The following is an 18,543-nucleotide window of genomic DNA, read 5'->3' on the forward strand; positions in this document are numbered from 1 at the left end:
TTTTTGAGATGGAGTCTTGCTCTGTCACCCAGGCTGGAGTGCAGTGGCTGGATCTCAGCTCACTGCAAGCTCCTCCTCTCGGGTTCATGCCATTCTCCTGCCTCAGCCTCCCGAGTAGCTGGGACTACAGGCGCCAGCCACCTCGCCCGGCTAGTTTTTTATATTTTTTTAGTAGAGACGGGGTTTCACCGTGTTAGCCAGGATGGTCTCGATCTCCTGACCTCGTGATCCGCCCGTCTCGGCCTCCCAAAGTGCTGGATTACAGGCTTGAGCCACCACGCCCGGCCCTAGCTTTGTTCTTTTTGTGTGTGATTGCCTTGGCTATTTGGATTTCTTTTGTGGTTTCACATGAATTTTAGGATCATTGTTTCTATTTTTATGTAAAATTACATTGGACATTTTATAGTGATTTCATTAAATCTATAGATTATTTTGGGTAGCACAGACACTTTAACAATAATACTTCTTCCAATCTATGAACATAGGATATCTTTCTATTTATGTGTGTTTTCTTCAATTTCTTTAATCAGCATTTTATGGTTTTCAGTGTACAGGTTTTCACCTACTTGGCTACATTTATTCTTTTTTTTTTTTTTTTTTTTGAGACAGAGTCTCACTCTGTCGCCCAGGCTGGAGTGCAGTGGCCAGATCTCAGCTCACTGCAAGCTCCGCCTCCCGGGTTCCCGCCATTCTCCTGCCTCAGCCTCCAGAGTAGCTGGGACTACAGGCGCCCGCCACCTCGCCTGGCTAGTTTTTTGTATTTTTTAGTAGAGACGGGGTTTCACCGTGTTAGCCAGGATGGTCTCGATCTCCTGACCTCGTGATCCACCCGTCTCGGCCTCCCAAAGTGCTGGGATTACAGGCTTGAGCCACCGCGCCCGGCCACATTTATTCTTAAGTTGTTTTTGTTTTTGAAGCCATTGTAAATGGGATTGCTCTTTTAATTTGTGTTTTGGAAAGTTTGTTCATAGTGTCAACAAATCAATAGAAACTACTGATTTTTGTGTGTTGCTTTTGTAATACTCAACTTTACTGTATTAATTTCTTAGTCCTAATAGTTCTTTGGTGAAATCTTTAAGGTTTCCTCTGTGTGGGATCATGTCATCAACAAACAGCAACAATTTCACTTCATCCTTTTCCATTTGGATGCCTTCTAATTCTTTCTCTTGCCTAATTGCAAGGACTTCCAATATGATGTTAAATAGAAGTGGTGAGAGTTGGTTTCCTTGTCTTGTTCTGAATTTTAGAGGAAAGGGTTTCAATTTTTCACCATTGAGTATAAGGTTAACTGTGTGCTATATATATATATATTCTTCATTGTGTTAAGGTACATTCCTTCTATACCTAATTTGTTGAGAGTTTTTATCATGAAAATCATGAAAGGATGTCAAGTTTTGTCAAATGCTTTTTCTGTGTCTGATGACATGATCATATGGTTTTTGTCCTTCATTCTGTTAATGTGGTGTATCGCATTTGTAGCTTTACATTTGTTGAACCGTCTTCCTATCCTATGATAAATTCCACTTAATCATGGTGAATGATCCTTTTAATGTGTTGTTGAATTCAGCTTACTAGTATTTTGTTGAGGATTTTTGTATCTATGTTCAACAGGGATCTTGGCCTGTAGTTTTACTTACTTATTTATGTATTTATTTTTGTAGTGTCTTTTTCTGGTTTTGGTATCAGAGTAATGCTGGCCTCATAAAAAGAGTTTGAAATATTTCCTCCTCTTTAATGTTTTGGAAGAGTTTGTGAAAGATTGGTATTAGTTATTCTTTAAATATTTGGTAAAATTCAGCAGTGAAACCATGAGGTCTCTTAGGATCCTTTACATTTCTGTAGTATCAGTTGCAATATTTCCTCTTTTATTTCTGACTTTATTTATTTGTCCTCTCTTTTTTTCTTAGTCTAGCTAAAGGTTTGTCAGTTTTGTTTATCTTTTCTTTCTTTCTTTTCTGAGACAGAGTCGTGCTCTGTCACCCAGGCTGGAGAGCAGTGATGAGATCTTGGCTTACTGCAACCTCTGCCTCCTAGGTTCAAGCAATTCTCGTGCCTCAGCCTCCCGAGTATCTGGGACTACAGGTACACGCCACCACACCTGGCTAATTTTTGTATTTTTAGTAGAGACAGGGTTTTACCATGTTGGCCAGGCTGGTCTTGAACTCCTAGCCTCAAGTGATTCACCCCCTTGGCCTCCCTAAGTGCTAAGATTACAGGCATAAGCCACTGTACCTGGCCATTTATCTTTTCAAAAAACCAACTCTTGGTTTTGTTAATCTTTTGTATTTTATTTTTAGTCTTTTTCATTTATTTCTCCTCTGATCTTTATTTTTTTTTCCTTCTACTAACATTAAGCTTAGTTTATTCTTCTTTCTGTGTTTCCTTGAGGCACGATGTTAAGTTGTTTATTTGAGATAGTTCTCCTTTTTTGATGTAAATGGAAAACACCAATTAAAATCCCTATGTAAATACAATTGATATCCATGTTGACATGACTGATAGTTACTGATTTTTTTTTTTTTTTTTTTTGAGACAGTCTCAACTGTGTACTCCTTAAGTAGAAGAATCTAGAACATACCTGTCTTCCTATCATCAGCTCCTATCAGTCATCCAGCCTGGAGTGCAGTGGTGCAATCTCAGCTCACTGCAACCTCCGCCTCCGGGATTCAAGTGATTCTCATGCCTCAGTCTCCTGAGTAGCTGGGATTACAGGTGCCCGCCACCACGCCCATCTAATTTTTGCATTTTTTAGTAGAGATAGGGTTTCCCCATGTTATCCATGCCTGTCTCAAGCTCCTGACCTCAGGTGGTCCACCAGCCTCCGCCTCCCAGAATGCTGGGATTACAGGCGTGAGCCACTGCTTCCGGCCCGGATTTTTTTTTTTTTTTTTAAGAAATAAAGCAACTTCTCCCAGGCCATGTGGAAAAGCCATGTGTGAACCAGAGAAACAAATGTGGGTAAATCTCAGCCCTCTAGACGGAATGTTCTGCTGTTCGTGCTATTTCCTAATCACAAGACTGGCTGTGGGATACAAACCTGTCACCTCTTTTATACATTCCCAAACTCACCAAAATGCCTTTGTCAAATTTTCATAGTTTGACACTGAAATATTGACTGTGCAGACGATGACTGCCTTGCACAGTTTTGATTCTATTCTTTGCAGGACTCTCTGGGATTTGAGGTAGCCTGCATGCCTGGCCTGGTGTTCCTCAGCCTCGCAGAAACATCCCACTCTCCTCACCAGACACAGAAAGCCCTTTGATCCTTTCCTGGAACTCCCTCAAACCTCCAAAGTTTGCACTTGCAGATTCTGCCTGGGATGTCTGTCCCCTAGTTCTGTTTCTTTTTTTTTTTTTTTTTTTTTTTTTTTTTGAGACAGTCTCGCTCTGTCGCCCACGCTGGAGTGCAGTGGCGTGATCTTGGCTCACTGCAACCTTTGCCTCCCCGGTTCAAGCAATTCTCCTGCTTCAGCCTCCCAAGTAGCTGGGACTACAGGCTGGTACCACCACACCCAGCTAATTTTTGTATTTTTAGTAGAGACTAAAAATACGAAAAATTCACCATGTTGGCCAGGCTGGTCCCAAACTCCCGGTCTCAGGTGATCTACCCACTTTGGCCTCCCAAAGTGCTGGGATTACAGGCGTGAGCCACTACCCCCAGCCCCCAGCTCTGTTTCTAAGCCTACTAACAAATCATATTCACCCTTCATCATCCAGCCTTGAGGATACCCATGCCCACCTACATCCAGGATGGGTCCAGGTCGCCTTCCTCTGTGCACCCTGACACTTATCCAACTATTTATCATTCTATAGACTATATAGAATGATAGCAACTGTGTACTCCTTAAGTAGAAGAATCTAGAACATAGCTATCTTCCTATCCTCAGCTCCTAGCACATTGCCTAACTCACAGTAAGCATTCTACATGTATTTGTTGAATGGATAAGTGAATAAATGAGCAAGGTAATGAATATTTGTTTAGATGTATTTCTGGAAGTTTCCTTAAAGCCACAAAACTCTTTTCAGCAGATTATTTTGTCTCTGTATCCCTTCTGGATTCTGTATGTTCCTAGGATGCCTGGGTTATGTCCCAGTGCATATGAATTTTTTTTTTTTTTTTTTTCTTGAGACAGATTCTTGCTCTGTCGCCCAGGCTGGAGTGCAGTGGCTGGATCTCGGCTCACTGTAATCTCTGCCTCCTAGGTTCAAGCGATTCTCCTGCCTCAGCCTCCTGAGTAGCTGTAAGTACAGGCATGCGCCACCACACCTGCTAATTTGTGTGTGTGTGTGTGTGTGTGTGTGTTTAGTAGAGATGAGGTTTCACTATGTTGGCAGTCTGGTCTTAAACTCCTGACCTCAGATGACCCACCCACATTGGCCTCCCAAAGTGCTGGGATTATAAGTGTGAGCCACGGTGCCTGGGCCCAGTGCATATAAATTTATTAAGGACAGTCAGCCATGTGGAGGGGGCTCCCTGTCACAACTTTTTAGAACTGGAAGGATAGAGGCTTCTCAGAATGGCAAACATATCACCCAACATTTTCTGGCAAAACTGAAGTCTCGCTCTCTCTTATAGCTAGTGTCTCACTGAATTTTTGGCAAAGTAATGTTCTCCAAGCTGCTGGGGAACAGCATCTAGATGCCCCATGAGCGCCCATTTCCCAACACAGTCAGTCCCCTTGGAATCTCTCTCTTTCCCTCTTTCCATTCACTTCATTCTTTTCTCTCTGGTCTCACTGGTGTCATTTCAGTCCCTGAGGGTGTCAAGCGCTTTCAAGCCCCAGGGTCTTTGCACATGCCATTCCCTCTGCCCAGCAGGCCCCTCTCCACTCCTTTCCCTTTGGGTCCAATGTCACCTCCCCTAGTGCCTTCTCCAGCCCTCCCACATAAAGCAGGTCTCACGTCATCCTAGTTCACAGCAGACTGTGCTTTCTTTTAGGACGCTTCTCACCACCTATAGGCTTTGTGGTTCCCCTTCTGCCTGGCTCCACTCTGGAATCTCAGCTGCCTCTGTCTCACCAGGGCTCCACTCTGGAATCTCAGCTGCCTCTGTCTCCCTGGGGCCAGGCTCCAGGGCTGGCATGCAGCAGATGTCCAATAAATATTTCTTGAACAAATGCATGTCATTCTGTAGGCTTTTGAATCATGTAAGCAGCATTTTCTCCCTCAACTTAAATCCACTGTATTAGGCTGTTCTTGTGTTGCTATAAAGGAATACCTGAGACTGGGTAATTTATACAGAAAAGAGATCTATTTGACTCACAGGTCTGCGGGCTGTACAAACACGGCTCCGGCCTCTGCTCAGTTTCTGATGAGGCCTCAGGGAGCTTTTACTAATAGTGGAAGGTGAAGTGGGAGCAAGAGAGAGAGGGGGAGGTGCCACATACTTTTACAGGCCAGATCTCCCAAGTACTCACTCACTATTGGGGAGGACAGCACCAAGCCACGAGGGGTCTGTCACCATGACCCAAACACCTCCCACCAGGTCCCACCTCCAACATTGGGAGTTATGTTTCAACATGAGAGTTCAAAGGAACAAATATCCAAATTTTATCACCAACAGAGGGTAGGTATCCAGGCTTGCATTTTGATAACACGTCCTCTCTCCGCATTCTGAGTCAGAGACAACTAATTCAAAATTCCATTCACCCACATTGACGATTCAATTTCTATTGTTACGGATTCCATTTGAAAAATATCCTATGCCTTGTGCTCTTCTTCGCTCCTTTAGCTGTGTTTTGTACATTTGTATTCTATTTTCCCTGTGACATGGACATTTTGGTCATTGATGATTTCACTTCACCAGAAGAACATTATCCTCTTTATTTCATTGCTGAGAATGCTTCTGTCCACAGGGAGATATTTTCGTGGTGGGCCACATGCAATTTCTGAGTAGTTATTTCCTAATGTGAAGTGTATTTTATAGGTGGCCAGAACGTTGTAACTTATTAGAGGGCTTATGTAGAGTTCAGGATAGTGCGTATTACTTGGGAGTTATTCTTGGCCGGGCTGCTTTTTCTGGGAGTGTTATGTCTATTCTGAGAAGTCCCTGTGATGAATTGGTGGTGCTTGGTGTGATTGAACTGTTGCTGGTGTTAGTAACAGACGCAGCACATTGACCATCAAACCTGCCCCAATCTTTCCCTGCACATCTGTGTGCATCTTACTCTCCTAGACGACAGAGACACTGAGTACACCCCAACACAGAGGAGCCCGTGCTCACCGAGAGATTTGCCAAGTGGAGTCCTTTCAAGACGTCCAAATTTCACTGTTTTTGACTTATTAATGTGAAACAAAGAATAGTGTATATGTGTGTGTAAATACTAATAGTAACAGCTTATATTTGTAAACAATGTGCCGTGCGCCCAGCACTACGTTAAGCAGTCTCCATGCAGCACCTCCATTAATCCTGGTGAGCACTGTACCCACTCCAAGGTAAGAACACTGGCACTGAGTGACCCTGCTTTATGTCACCCAGCGGGTGAGTGGTGGGGCTGGCATTCAAAGCTGGGCAGCCTGATTTTAGAACCCACAACACTGTCTTTATACATAGGTGCATTTGCATGTATATATATCCATACAAATCACACACATATGTATCCTCTATACATGCACACACCCAACACGTGCAAACACTTTCCCCAAGACACTTGGGGAAAGCCTCTGGCAGAGTATAATTCACAGTAAACTGTGGAATCTGGGAAACGGTAGGAACTTAGGATCGATGCTTACTTTTTAGTCTATACAATTCTCTAATCATTTTAATCCTTTGAAACAAATGTGTTATCTCTGTACTAAAAAAAACCCCAAGTTATTAGTTTTGCTGTATGTGTTCCCACTGGAAAGCTTATTGAATAATTGAGTGTTACGGATGAATAGCTCTTTTTTTTTTTCTTTTGATGCAGAGGCCTTTAGAAGAGCAAGTAACAAAAATTGGTGGAAGACAAGCACACATTCAACAGGAAGCAACATCTAGAGACCTTTCTGCCTTCCAGGATGCAAAAAGAAAACAGTTCACAAACAACTTACACCTAAACCAGTAATGTTGATTCCCTGGCTCATAGCAGCTGAAGAAGAATTCCAGTTACTGTAGTAAGAATATAAGGTAATATGTTCTTCCCCCTCGTCCCCCGCCCACACTTTGTTTAAATATTCTGACCTCTGTTAATTCCTCTCTAGGATGTGGACTGGTTTGAGGATGCTTGAGGCATGACTGTAGCCAGTACTGCGCATACATATGTGGACATCATAAGACACGTTTTCTGCTTCCCCAGGCGAAATCTGTAATGCTTTGTTTATTCACGTTCTATCCTGCATTTCCACGGCACTTTGTTCTTTGTAATTTTTAGGGTATCTTCCTCCCTCTCTGCTCAGTGAACTGAGCTGCCTGGACAGGCCTTGTATTTTCTCATTCGATTATTTTTTGTGTGTGTATTTAGCCCTAGTTCCCTCACTAGTATAGTCAAGGAGCTTTTCATGCTTTGAGCCATTTTCAGGAATTATCTATGTAGCTTTTGTTCATTTTCTACTGGCTTGTCTTTTTCAATGTTTCTATAGGTATTTTTTTAAAAACACAGTGTGGATGTTATTTGGGATAGCAGTACTAATAGCAGCTAAAACTTATTAAAAGCTACTATGTGCCAGGCAGTCTGCTGAGCACTTTGCATACTGCCTTTCATTTTCACACTCATTTAGGAAACTGAGTCACAGAGACGCGAGATAACTTGCCAGAGATTCAGGCACACTCCAGACACATCCCTACACCAATCAGACCTTCTAGTCACCCAGAAACTTTCCTCTGTTCGGAGGCTTCTCTGCTTCCTCTACCTGCCCCTTCGCCTCACTGCCTCCTTTTAAAATCTGCCGCATGTATTTTAGGAATACTCGTATCCATTTTCAGGAATTCCATGATCTACACACAAATGACACCAAAATCAGAACAGCAGTGTCCATCCTCCTCCCGAGCCCTAGGTCGGTGTCTCTGTCCACCTGTGTCTCCTGAAACTTCAACACAGATTTCAAATGCAGCGGCAGAAAACCAGATTCCTTAGAGAAAGTAAGGTCTACCAGACGGCAGGAGCGGCAGGGCTTGGGGCAGCCGCAGGGGCTTGGGAGTCTGAACGTCCCCGGTTTGAATTCAGACTCTGGCACACCCCATGCGATCCTAACATAAGGTTTAACTCAAGCCACCTATAAAATGGGGACAATAACAATATTTGCCTCGGGGTTAATGGGGAGGGCTGACTGTGTGTGTCTGGGAGCAACAAATGTTGGCTTCCTCCCGGGCAAAGACCCGCGCTTTCTCCTGGGCTCCGGGTTCCCAGGGTGGGGGTGGGCGTAGTCCCTAGGGTCCCAGGCAGTGGCACAGTGGTTAGACCCCAGCCTCTGGAGTCGGCCTCGGTTCAGATTCTGGTTCTACCCTTCTCCTGCTGTGGCGAACCAACTCTCCGAGCTCTAGTTTACTCGTGTGAAATGGACTAAGGAGAGGAGCCAAAATTGTGTGTGTGTGTGTTTTTTTAAGGATTAGATGTGTCGGTCCATAGTCGTCGCTGGCCACATAGTTAAGTGGTGCGTTCACTCACTGGGCATTGATGGAGCGCCTACTACGTGCCAGGCCTGTTTTACGCGCCAGGGGCCCAGAAGCGCCCAGGTCAGACGAAGTGTAAACTATTCCGACCAGAGCCCTTCAATCTGTATTCCGCTTCTCAGGAAGCTCTCTTCCCTTTATGATTTTCAGCGTGACTGCCTTCCCTCTTGTTAACCACTTGCCTTAACCTCTTGTAGTGTGTAACTTTCGCGCCGGCCCCCGCAGCCTCGCGCCTGCCTTCCCTCCACGGTCCTCCGCCAAGGTGTTGTAAGACGTCTCTGAACCTGGCGCGACCCTCGCCCACGCCCGCTCGCGGCGGGGGGGCGGGGGGTGCCGCACCGCCCCAGGGGTCCTAGCTAGGGGTTCCCGGAGAAGGGGTGGGAGATGGGGGTGCGGGAGAGCACAGGAGCGCGGGCCAGCACCCAGACCTGCTCGGTACGGGGGACCTAGACCCGGGGATGCCGGGCGGCCAGGACCCCGCTACCCTGGCCGGCTCTGGGCAGAGTAACAAGAGAAGGCGCCCAGACTGCATCTCCGCCGGGACCCGGAGCCGTGGCACCACCCCCAGCCCGCCCCACGCTCGCCCACCTCAGGCGGCCGCGCCCCGCCCCGCCCCTCTCCGAGGCCCCGCCCCGGCGCGGGACCACCCCTCCGCGGCCGCCGCTCTTGTCCCGGCCCCGCCCCCCGCGACCCCGCCCCGCCCCCGCCCCCGCCCCCGCCCCGGCGCGGGACCACCCTCCGCCCGGCGAGGTGGGGGCCCAGCGCGCCCGGCACTCTCGGCGGTCCGGGCCCCTCGCCACCACCGCCGCCGACGCCGCCGTGAGTCCCGCGGAGCCGCGCGCGCCCCCGGCTGGGCCGAGCCGCCGGCCGACCAGCGGAGCCGCAGGAGCCCGCGGGGACGCCATGCGAGCCAGGTAGGCAGGCGGCGGCGGAGAGCGCCTCGGGCGGCAGGGCCCTGGGGGCCGGCGGGGACGCGGGGTCGTGCTCGGGGCTTTGCACTCCCTCGCGGGCGCCGATCGTGCCACCGCCGCCTGAGTTCGGGGCTGCGCGGGTGCCTGGGCGCGGGGTGGCTTCGGGGAAGCCTCGCGCGCCCCTCGCCGCTCCCCCGGGCGCTCGGGTTGTCCCGGTGCTGGCGGGCAGGGACCCGGCTCGCGGTTCCGGGGGCCGAGCAGCTCTCGGAGCCCCCCGCATGCGCTCGGGCCGACCCCCCCACCCCGGCTCTGGCCACTTCCCGGCGGGCGGCCCTGCAGGGTGGCCTCCCTGGGCAACCGGACGCGTCCTGGGGCGCGAATCGGGGGGCGCGCTCTGCTCGTGGGGGCCGTGGGGTCACGGGAGGGCGTGGAGGGGTCGGGGCGCCCCCCTCGCGCGGCGCTGGGGAGGAGGGAAGGACGCGCGGTCTCCAGTTAAACTTGTTGGTGACAATGCATATTTCAACTTCTTCGGAGATCCCTCCTGTGAGGATGAAATTGAAAACTCCGGTTTCTGGCTTGGCGATCGGGTGACCCGGCAGCCTCGAGGTGACAGCGCCGGCGGCCCGCGGGCGGGGACCCGCTGGGATAGAGGCGCGTTGTTCTCTGAGCGATGTTTACCGAGAAGCCCGCTCCGCGGCACGGGCGGGTGTCTGTTGGAACCCCAACCCTGGGTCCCGCGGCTCCTAGCCCGGGGCCTGCGGTGTAGACGGGGGTGGGAGCAGGCCCAGCTGGCCCTGACCGGGTGTCGGGCGCCCAGATATGCCGCGCGGGAGGAGCTGCGGGAGAGCCGCCGGGCTCAGCGAGCAGAGGGTCGGGGAACCTGATGGATCAATGAAATCTGAAAAAGAACACCGTGCGAGATTGTATTCTTGCTTATTCTTTTCAAGTTAATAGGCAGATTGGAACTATAGAATTTATCCGGGATAATAATAAAGTTCGCATAACTTTTGTTCTGATTACAGAAACAATGTTATGCTCATGCAGAAAGCTGGAGATAAAGAGAAATATAAACAGCAAACAGGAAGCCATCCCCAATCCCGCGGTTTCTACCAGCCATGTCACAGCCTGGCAGATTTGAACATTAAGTTAAAACTGGAGCCATTCTTGCCTAAACCAGAGAATCCCTGAATGCAGCTTCCCCTGCTCACCCTTGTGATCGTCTCTGGGCTCCAAAGTTTGGGTTTTTTCCTTGCTCCCTACTCGGGCAGAGTCTCTGCTGGCCACGAGTCCTCTTTCCCGTGGGCTGGGGCTTTCCTTGAGATCCCTGGCCCAGATGGAATGATGGGAGAGGCCTGGATCCTCACCGCCCTCTGTGGTTTTGGTTCCTTGCCTTGTAAAAATGAAGGTAATGATTCTCAATCTGCTTCTCAGGCCACCATAAAAATTAATGGGTGGTTTGCAGAGCGTTTTGACATCCGTGGATGGACAGCGGCTGTACTTTAAGGTGCTGGGGAACATTTTGCTGTGGTCATCCAGTGTAATAGGCTGCTTCTCACCTGGCCGTCCTGCCCAGGAAACAGACTCCAGGAATGTCCAGTGGCGCCCTGAGGACAATATTCCTGGTTCCCTGCTCAGTGCCCTCAGGACTCGGCCAAATCCCTCAGAGTGGGAAGCTTGGGAGGAGGCAGCACTGTCAAATCCCTCTCCCCGACCTCTGCTTTCTGCTTGTAGGCAGATTTCTTCAAGTAAGGGGGCAGTGATATTTAGGCAGGACCCCAGATTGCCCACTGCCTGATGTTTGTGGGTTTGTGGAATGCCCGGGCCGTGCTTATCCGAAAGAACAGTTAGTTCTGGGAGGACGCATGAACTGAACAAACCGGGCTTCCTAGAGATTTGTATGGCTCACTTGTTTACCAAATGAACAATGACCGGCTGCAGAGAAGCCCAGGACACTTCTGTGAGCTTTATTATTTTTTTTCCTGTTGCCCTAAGACTACATTTTAGTGATCTTATAAAACAATAAGTAAGAAGCCATGCCATTTGTTAATTCCGGGTACCAAAGGCCCAGGTGGGGAGAGGTACTTCACAGCATGCCTTTTGTCCCCAAGCACCCATACCACCCCGCCAACCACAAAGTAATCAGGGTAGAAGATCCTCTTTCTGTAACAGTTTGTCATTTGATAGTTTCATTTTTTAAATTGTGGCTTCCACCAGCACGTGGATCTGATCAGGGTCTGTCTAGTTGCAGATAACAGCTCAGCCGGGGGTTTTGGAAAGACCCAGAAAATGGGCTGAGAAAACTGCTGATAAAGTATCCTTCACCTGGTGCCTTGTCTGTTAATGTATTGTGCTCTTACTTTTCTCAGTGGAGGGAGGACCTTCCTGGATTTTCTCCATTGCTCTTGTTTGCTAATCCGGCAGCCTGGAATTATTTCCCTCTGGGCTGCTTGAATAGACTTTCTTCTTATTCTAAAGCTGGGTTCTGGTCTGATCATAAGATATGCGAATGGTGAATGTGGTTTACGCCCTTGAGTCCTGGGAGGTGTTCCTGGTTTTAAATCCTGGGATCCTGGCCAGTTAAGAGCCCTTGGCTCCCCTGAGATTGCGGGGGACGTGTGTGTGCTTTCTCTTCCTGGGGAGCTTCTTACAGAATCCTTGACCCAAACAAGGTTAAGAGCTCCAGAGTGCGGCCCTGCAGACCTTGTCCCTGGCCCCTGCCTCCGGGCAGACCTCCCCGTTCCTTGTTTCAGGTACCAGCCTTGTTTTGACCAAGTAGGAACTGCTGTTTACAATTGGCCAACCATGTGGATTTCCCTTAGCTTTATTGTTTTCAAATTCCACACCTAAATTGGGCTGTGTTGTGATTTTTCTTCTGAAAGTTGGAGTCAGGCCCCTGGGACATTTCCCAAGGCCCTGGAGGTGGGCGTCAGGTCTTCTTTGTTGAGAGGTCGCCGCCTGACAACCAGGAATCTGAAAAGGTCACCGAGCGCTAAATAGAGTTCTCAGAGCACTCTCAGTGCGAGTCAGCTTTGCTCCTGGCCGGGAGTGAGCGTCAGGCCAAGCAGCGTTTACACTTAGCTTCTGGGGAGCTGGGCTAGGTCTCTGGGCTCCCCAGCTATTTGCGCAAAAGAAGCCTCACATTCTGCCACCACCCTGTGGAGCAGTGACAGAAAAACAATTCATCTAGCCCCCAAACGCCCAGGGAACAGTCCAGCTACTTGATTCAGTATCCTCCAGGAAGCCAAAAGCAGCTCCTCGGTGGGCCCTGAGGGCATCCGTGTGTTACATAACCCAGCACCTGATGCCACCGTGACCTCGCTAAAGGGAAAAAGTCTCAATAATCAGTCTTCAGATGGCGAGGGAGTGCAGAATACGCTTTAGAAGGAAAGGCTGTTTAAGAAGGGTGAAATCCCATGTAGAACCTCACAGCCTCCCATCTTCCAGGTGAACAGTGCCTCCTGAAGTCATCAGGAAGCATGTGAATTTGAGGAGGTAGAATTGCTGTATGGAATTCCTCTAATTTAAGGTTTGGGGTATTTTGAGGGATGGAAATAGGTACCCCTTGTTGAGGGCTTACCATATGCTAGGCCACGTGTGTGCCCTTTTGACTCCTCACAAAAACTGCCAGAGGTTTCATTTTACAGGGAAGCTACGAGAATTTGAGAAACTCCTCCAACCTTAGATTTGAATGAGTGCTTGACTTGGGATTTGAACCTGGATCTGTCCAAGTCCAGAGCTCATCATCACATATCCCAGGGTACTGAGGTTAAAGAAATAAACGGCTCTCAGTCACACATTGGAGCCTGAAGATACAGGCATGCAAATAGCAGGGTGCCAGCCTCCTTCACCCAATTAGAAAATAGCTTGTACTCTGAAGGTGATGAAATCTTTAAAACATGTGATGCTTTCTCAGCCTAAATGGAAGGCAGCCATTTTGCACCTTTGTTCCTGAAACCCTCACCCCATCGCCAGGGTGAAGCAAGGTTTATTTGGAAGATTGTGACTTTGAACTCGGGATAACTCAGGATTTGGTACAACGTCTTTCCTTGTCCCGTGAAAAGAGCGCGTTTGGGCACATGAGGTCACTAGAATGAGATTAAGATTATAGGAAGGCTGTTAAGTAAATGTACAATAAGGGTTCCACCTTCCTCTTTACAATCAAATAAATGACATACTAATGAGATTATTCTTATCTGTACAATAAAAGCTTGTCTCAGGGGAGCTCTCTTTGCTGAAGCCTGTTAGCCCAATTCTTCTGTAGCGATTGAGAAGAATACTTCCTTTGAAAGGATTTTATGGTTCCAAGTTTTTGTTAAATCTTCCCCCCAATCTGCATAACTGAGGACAACCCTGCCTCTTTGTGTGTGTGTGTGTGTGTGTGTGTGTGTGTGTTGAGATTTCTCTGTTACCCAGGCTGGAGTGCAGTGGCTCAATCATAGCCCACTGCAGCCTTCAACTCCTGGGCTCAAGCAATCCTTCTTCCTCAGCCTCGTGAGTGGCTGGAACTATATAGGTGCACACCAGCACGCCCAGGTAAAAATTTTTTTTTTATTCTTGTAGAAATGGGGTTTTGCTATGTTGTCCAGGCTGGTCTTGAACTCCTGTTTCAAGTGATCCTCTGGCCTTGGTCTCCCAAAGCACTGGGCTTACAGGTATGAGGCACGTTGCCCTGCCCTTGTCCCATTTTTATGAGGCCCGAAGGAAGCTTTTCTAGCCCCTCTGATGTAGGAGGTCCCTGAGCTCATAGTGTGCTGGTAAACCTGCTCTCTGAGGAAAAAGCAGAACTTTGATTGCAGTATCTGCCAATTTCTGTGACGTAAATACTCGCACCGCGGCCAATTTCTTTCTTTTCTTTTCTTTTTTTTTTGAGTCTCACTCTGTCGCCCAGGCTGGAGTACAGTGGTGCAATCTTGGCTCATGGCAACCTCCACCTCCCAGGTTCAAGCTATTCACCTACCTCAGCCTCCTGAGTAGCTGGGACTGCAGGCGTGCACCACCACGCCCAGCAAACTTTTGTATTTTCAGTAGAGACCAGCTTCCCCATGTTGGCTAGGCTAGTCTCTGACTCCTGACCTCAGGTGATACGCCCACCTTGGCCTCCCAAAGTGCTGGAATTACAGATGTGAGCCACCGCGCCCAGCCTGATTTCAAACTGCCAGTTTGGGCTAGGAACATTACTAAACAGTTAACAGTCTGTGTGAGCCAATAAGAGCTGGGTCCTGCTCACCGTTCCTTGCACTGAGCCCACCCACATGACACCCCCGCTTCCCCTCCCATCTGCCCCATCACTTAATAGCCGAAATCGTGGCCTCACTTCTGCTTGGTCCATGTCTGCCTAGGAGCAGTACTGAAAAAGGATTTGGGTACTATTGAGTAACCAAATTTGGCCAGCAAGAGTAGAAGGCTTCAAAACTCAGGCTGCATTTTAAACTCACCCGGGAGCTTGAAAAAACAACAATCCATGTTCCAGGCCCATCCCCAGTTGAATCAGAACGTCTGGGTGTGGGGCCAGACCTCTGTAGATTTGGAAAGCTTCCCGGGTGACTGTAATGTATATCCACGTTGAACTCCGGGGATGTGGTAATGAATTTGTTCAAGAAGAAAGTTGGGGGTGGGGGGGCAATTTGGGGCAGGGCGTGGCAGACCCTGTATTTGAGCCCAAGGAAGTAAGATCTCCCTTGAAAAGCAGGGAATGTTTTTCCTTGAAGCGTCAGAGCGGGTGAGGAAGTGCTAGGCTAGGAGAGGCAGGTGGAGCCCATCTTCCCCCGAGCAGGTCTGTCCTCCCCCAGGGGCACGCGTCTTCCACTGATGAGGTCCACATGCTTGTTTAGCTTTGGTTGCTTCTGCTGGTCTAGAAAGGAAAAGGGTCTTCCTTCCAGGAAGTCAGGGGTCAGGATGAAGCCAGGCAGACCTCCTGGGTGGGTGTGATGAGCTGTTCTCAGATGTTAAAGCAGAGGGGCTTCCTGGGACCACCCAGGCGAAGGCTGGAGGACCATAGCTGAGCACTTTAAGAGACCTTGAGCTTGGGTGCACACATAAGCTGATTATTTTTTCTCCATCATAATTAGCAGTAAAATTATTTTAAAATGTGAGAGCTTTCTTTGGAGGCAGTAAGCATGTGGGAGGGAAACGTCATTCAACTTCAGAGCCAGCCTTGGTGAGCGGGGCTGGGACTGGGGAGAGGCGTACGTGGCCCCTGGGGTGCAGGAGGCACACGAGGCCCCTGGGGTGCAGGATTCAAGGAGGTGCTCACCCTGGGGGGTGTCTGGGGCAGGGTCTGTCCTGCTGGCCAGAGGAGGGCTGTTTGAGAGAGGGCGGGCCTGGGCTCCCTTCCTTAGAGTTGGACGGTGAGTGTGGAAGAGCTCACACATGGGAACCTAGTGTGAAGAGCAGGGGCCGGGATCACACTGCTGGGTCACCCCCGGGTGGGGCAGGAAGGCTAAGGGGGAGCCAGTGGAGGAGCAGCTGGGATGGGAGAACAAGTGCCCTGCGTGGCCCTGAAGCCACGGAGGAGAAACGTAGGGGTAGGAGGAGAGGGGGCTGAGAGCTCAAAGCAGACGGGACAGTTCTGGGTCTATCATGTGCTGAGGATTTATGGACGGGAGGACTGGAACCCTGTCACTGTGGTAGTAGAGAAACTCCTATAATGGAAGAAATAGTGCAGAGTGGAGGCCACACAGAAGAATGTTGGTGATAAGAGAAATTGGACTGTATTGGATGGTGTGGAGACAGGGCAGGAAGGAACCAGGGTTGGGTCAGAGGGACTGGGATTCTAGCAGGGGCGGAAAATTCTCCTTGGGGTACCCGTGCACTGGGGAGTGGCCGCAGATATTGAGAGGGAAGCATTGGGTGTGGAGAACTCATCACCAGGAGCAGCTGGTTAAAAGACCTTCCCCAAATGCTTTTTCAGATCATACATCTGCAACTTTTTCCCACTAGCCTTTGTGGAGGGCTGGCTGGGGGAGCCCATTTGTCCTTAAGACACAGTTCACTAGACTCACTTGCTCCTCCAGGCCCAGTTCACACTCCCTTCTCAGACACACCGGAGTGATCTGCACCTGGCTCTGCCTGTGTCCTAGCTTTCTTACCTGTCTGTTGTCCCCCTAGGCAGGGCGCTGCTTGGGAGCCGTTACATTTTATCATCTCTGCATCCTCCATACACAGGAGCCCCTCAGACACCATGCCCAGTGCATGAAAGAGCTGGCAGAGAGAGAGAGAGAGAGGCTGGGCAAGGTGAAAACTTAGGGTGGTGACTTCACACAGCCATGTAGTGACAACTCCAATGTTCTCTTCTTGACATCTTGGCAGTTTAAAACTTACAGTATATGATAGAAGTAATTCCTCCCTATGAATAATACACAGCTTACTTATAAAAACTGTCAAGTGGCCGTTCCCATAGTTCTGTGCAATTTAATTTTTAATTCAGGTAGGTTTACCTCACCTTTGTTTACCCATTTTCCACTGTCGCCCTTTGTAAGAGGATTTGACTTTTTTTTTTTTTTTTTTTTTTGAGACAGAATCTCACTCTTGCCCAGGCTGGAGTGCAATGGCACGATCTCGGCTCATTGAAACCTCTGCCTCCTGGGTTCAAGTGATTCTCCTGCCTCAGTCCCCCAAGTAGCTGGGATTACAGGCGTGCACCACCATGCCTGGCTGATTTTTGTGTTTTTAGTAGAGATGGGATTTTACCATGTTGGTGGGGCCGGTCTTGAACTCCTGACCTCACTTGATCCGCCCACCCCACCCAAAGTGCTGGGATTACAGGTGTGAGTCACCTTGCCCAGCAAGGATTTGATTTTTTAATAGCTTTAAGATATTAAGAGGTAAATGGAGTATTCTTAAAATGCATGTGCATTTAAGCGTTTTTAAATCCTCCTATCAATCATAGTTGATGGACAAGTGCTATCAAATATTTGTATGTGTCCTGTGCATAAATGGGAAGTAAGGGTCCTGTGTTCAGATCTAACTGGAAATAATGATTGGAGCTGATGTAATACTTATACATCATTCATGGAGAATGCTAGGCCCAGGGCCTAGGCCCCAGTGCAAAGTGGTGAATAAAAATATGGTTGTGATTCTTACTGCTGTGGTCTGCTCTCACTTTTCCTTACCCCTGTCCCAGATATCCCCTCAGGAAAGTTGGGGTTTTGTTTTTATCTTGTGGTTTGGGGAATCGATATTTCAGATGTTTGTAAGAGGCATGCTCTGTTCCGGTTCAGAACTGAGCAGCAACCATTGGTTCTCTCCTTTACAGTGTGGGACTAGGACATCAACACAATTTTGAATTTTGGTCCCATTTCAGGCCTGTGTGAGGGGGTGCTGACTGGGTGACATCAGGAGATCAGGCACTGGCTAGTCATCAAAAACAGAATCCCAGGAGTTCACTTAGTGCTCATTTTTGCTAATATGTGTATCTTATTGGAGCCACCTGTGATTTTCAGAACTACTGAATTGGGGGAAAGCAGATGCTACGGTTGGGGCCACATGCATACACACTTGAAATGCTCAGTTGTCCTGTGTAACGTAAGATGTTTCCCTGGGTTCGGATTCTTCCCAGATTTGTTGGCCTTTTCCCTGTGTTAGGCACTGAGACGCTTCTGTACACAGCTGTTTCTTCAAAATCAATCACGTATGAAACAGCCTGATTTGCAAACCTGAAAGTCGTCGTACGCAGGAAAATCCTTGGTGAGAATTTCATGGCTCACGCATCATGTTCTTCTAACATTGTTTTTTGTTTCCCAGCCATTGTTGGGGAACAATAGCTGGAATGACATTTTCACAGACTGCAATATGAGAAGTTCCTTTTTCCAGTGGAGGCTCCGTGGCTCTTTGTTGGGACCTGGTTCATTGCGGGGACATCACAGTGGGAAAGAGCAGGGGTGGTCTCAGCCCCACACACCTGTCTGTGTCCGAATATTTGGCTTGTCTTCCTGTTATGACGTTGGACACATTTTTGTATGTCTTTGAGGCTCAGCCTTCTGATCTCTAAAATGGTGACCATCATACTTTGCTCCTGGAGTTGGACAGTTTAAATGAGATCACACT

At 48.8% G+C, this 18,543-nt stretch overlaps 1 protein-coding gene across 1 annotated transcript in view; it reads left to right on the forward strand.

The window, feature by feature from the left end:
* The first annotated feature begins 9,303 nt into the window (after positions 1 to 9,303).
* Positions 9,304 to 18,543, forward strand: part of SH3BP4 (SH3 domain binding protein 4) — a 102,445-nt gene continuing 93,205 nt past the window's right edge. The window contains exon 1 of the mRNA XM_023228763.1: positions 9,304 to 9,501. The gene's annotated coding sequence lies outside the window, so the exon portion shown is untranslated. The remainder of the gene's footprint in view (positions 9,502 to 18,543) is intronic.

This window comes from Piliocolobus tephrosceles, chromosome 11 (genome assembly GCF_002776525.5).
Source record: "Piliocolobus tephrosceles isolate RC106 chromosome 11, ASM277652v3, whole genome shotgun sequence".
Lineage (NCBI taxonomy): Eukaryota > Metazoa > Chordata > Mammalia > Primates > Cercopithecidae > Piliocolobus > Piliocolobus tephrosceles.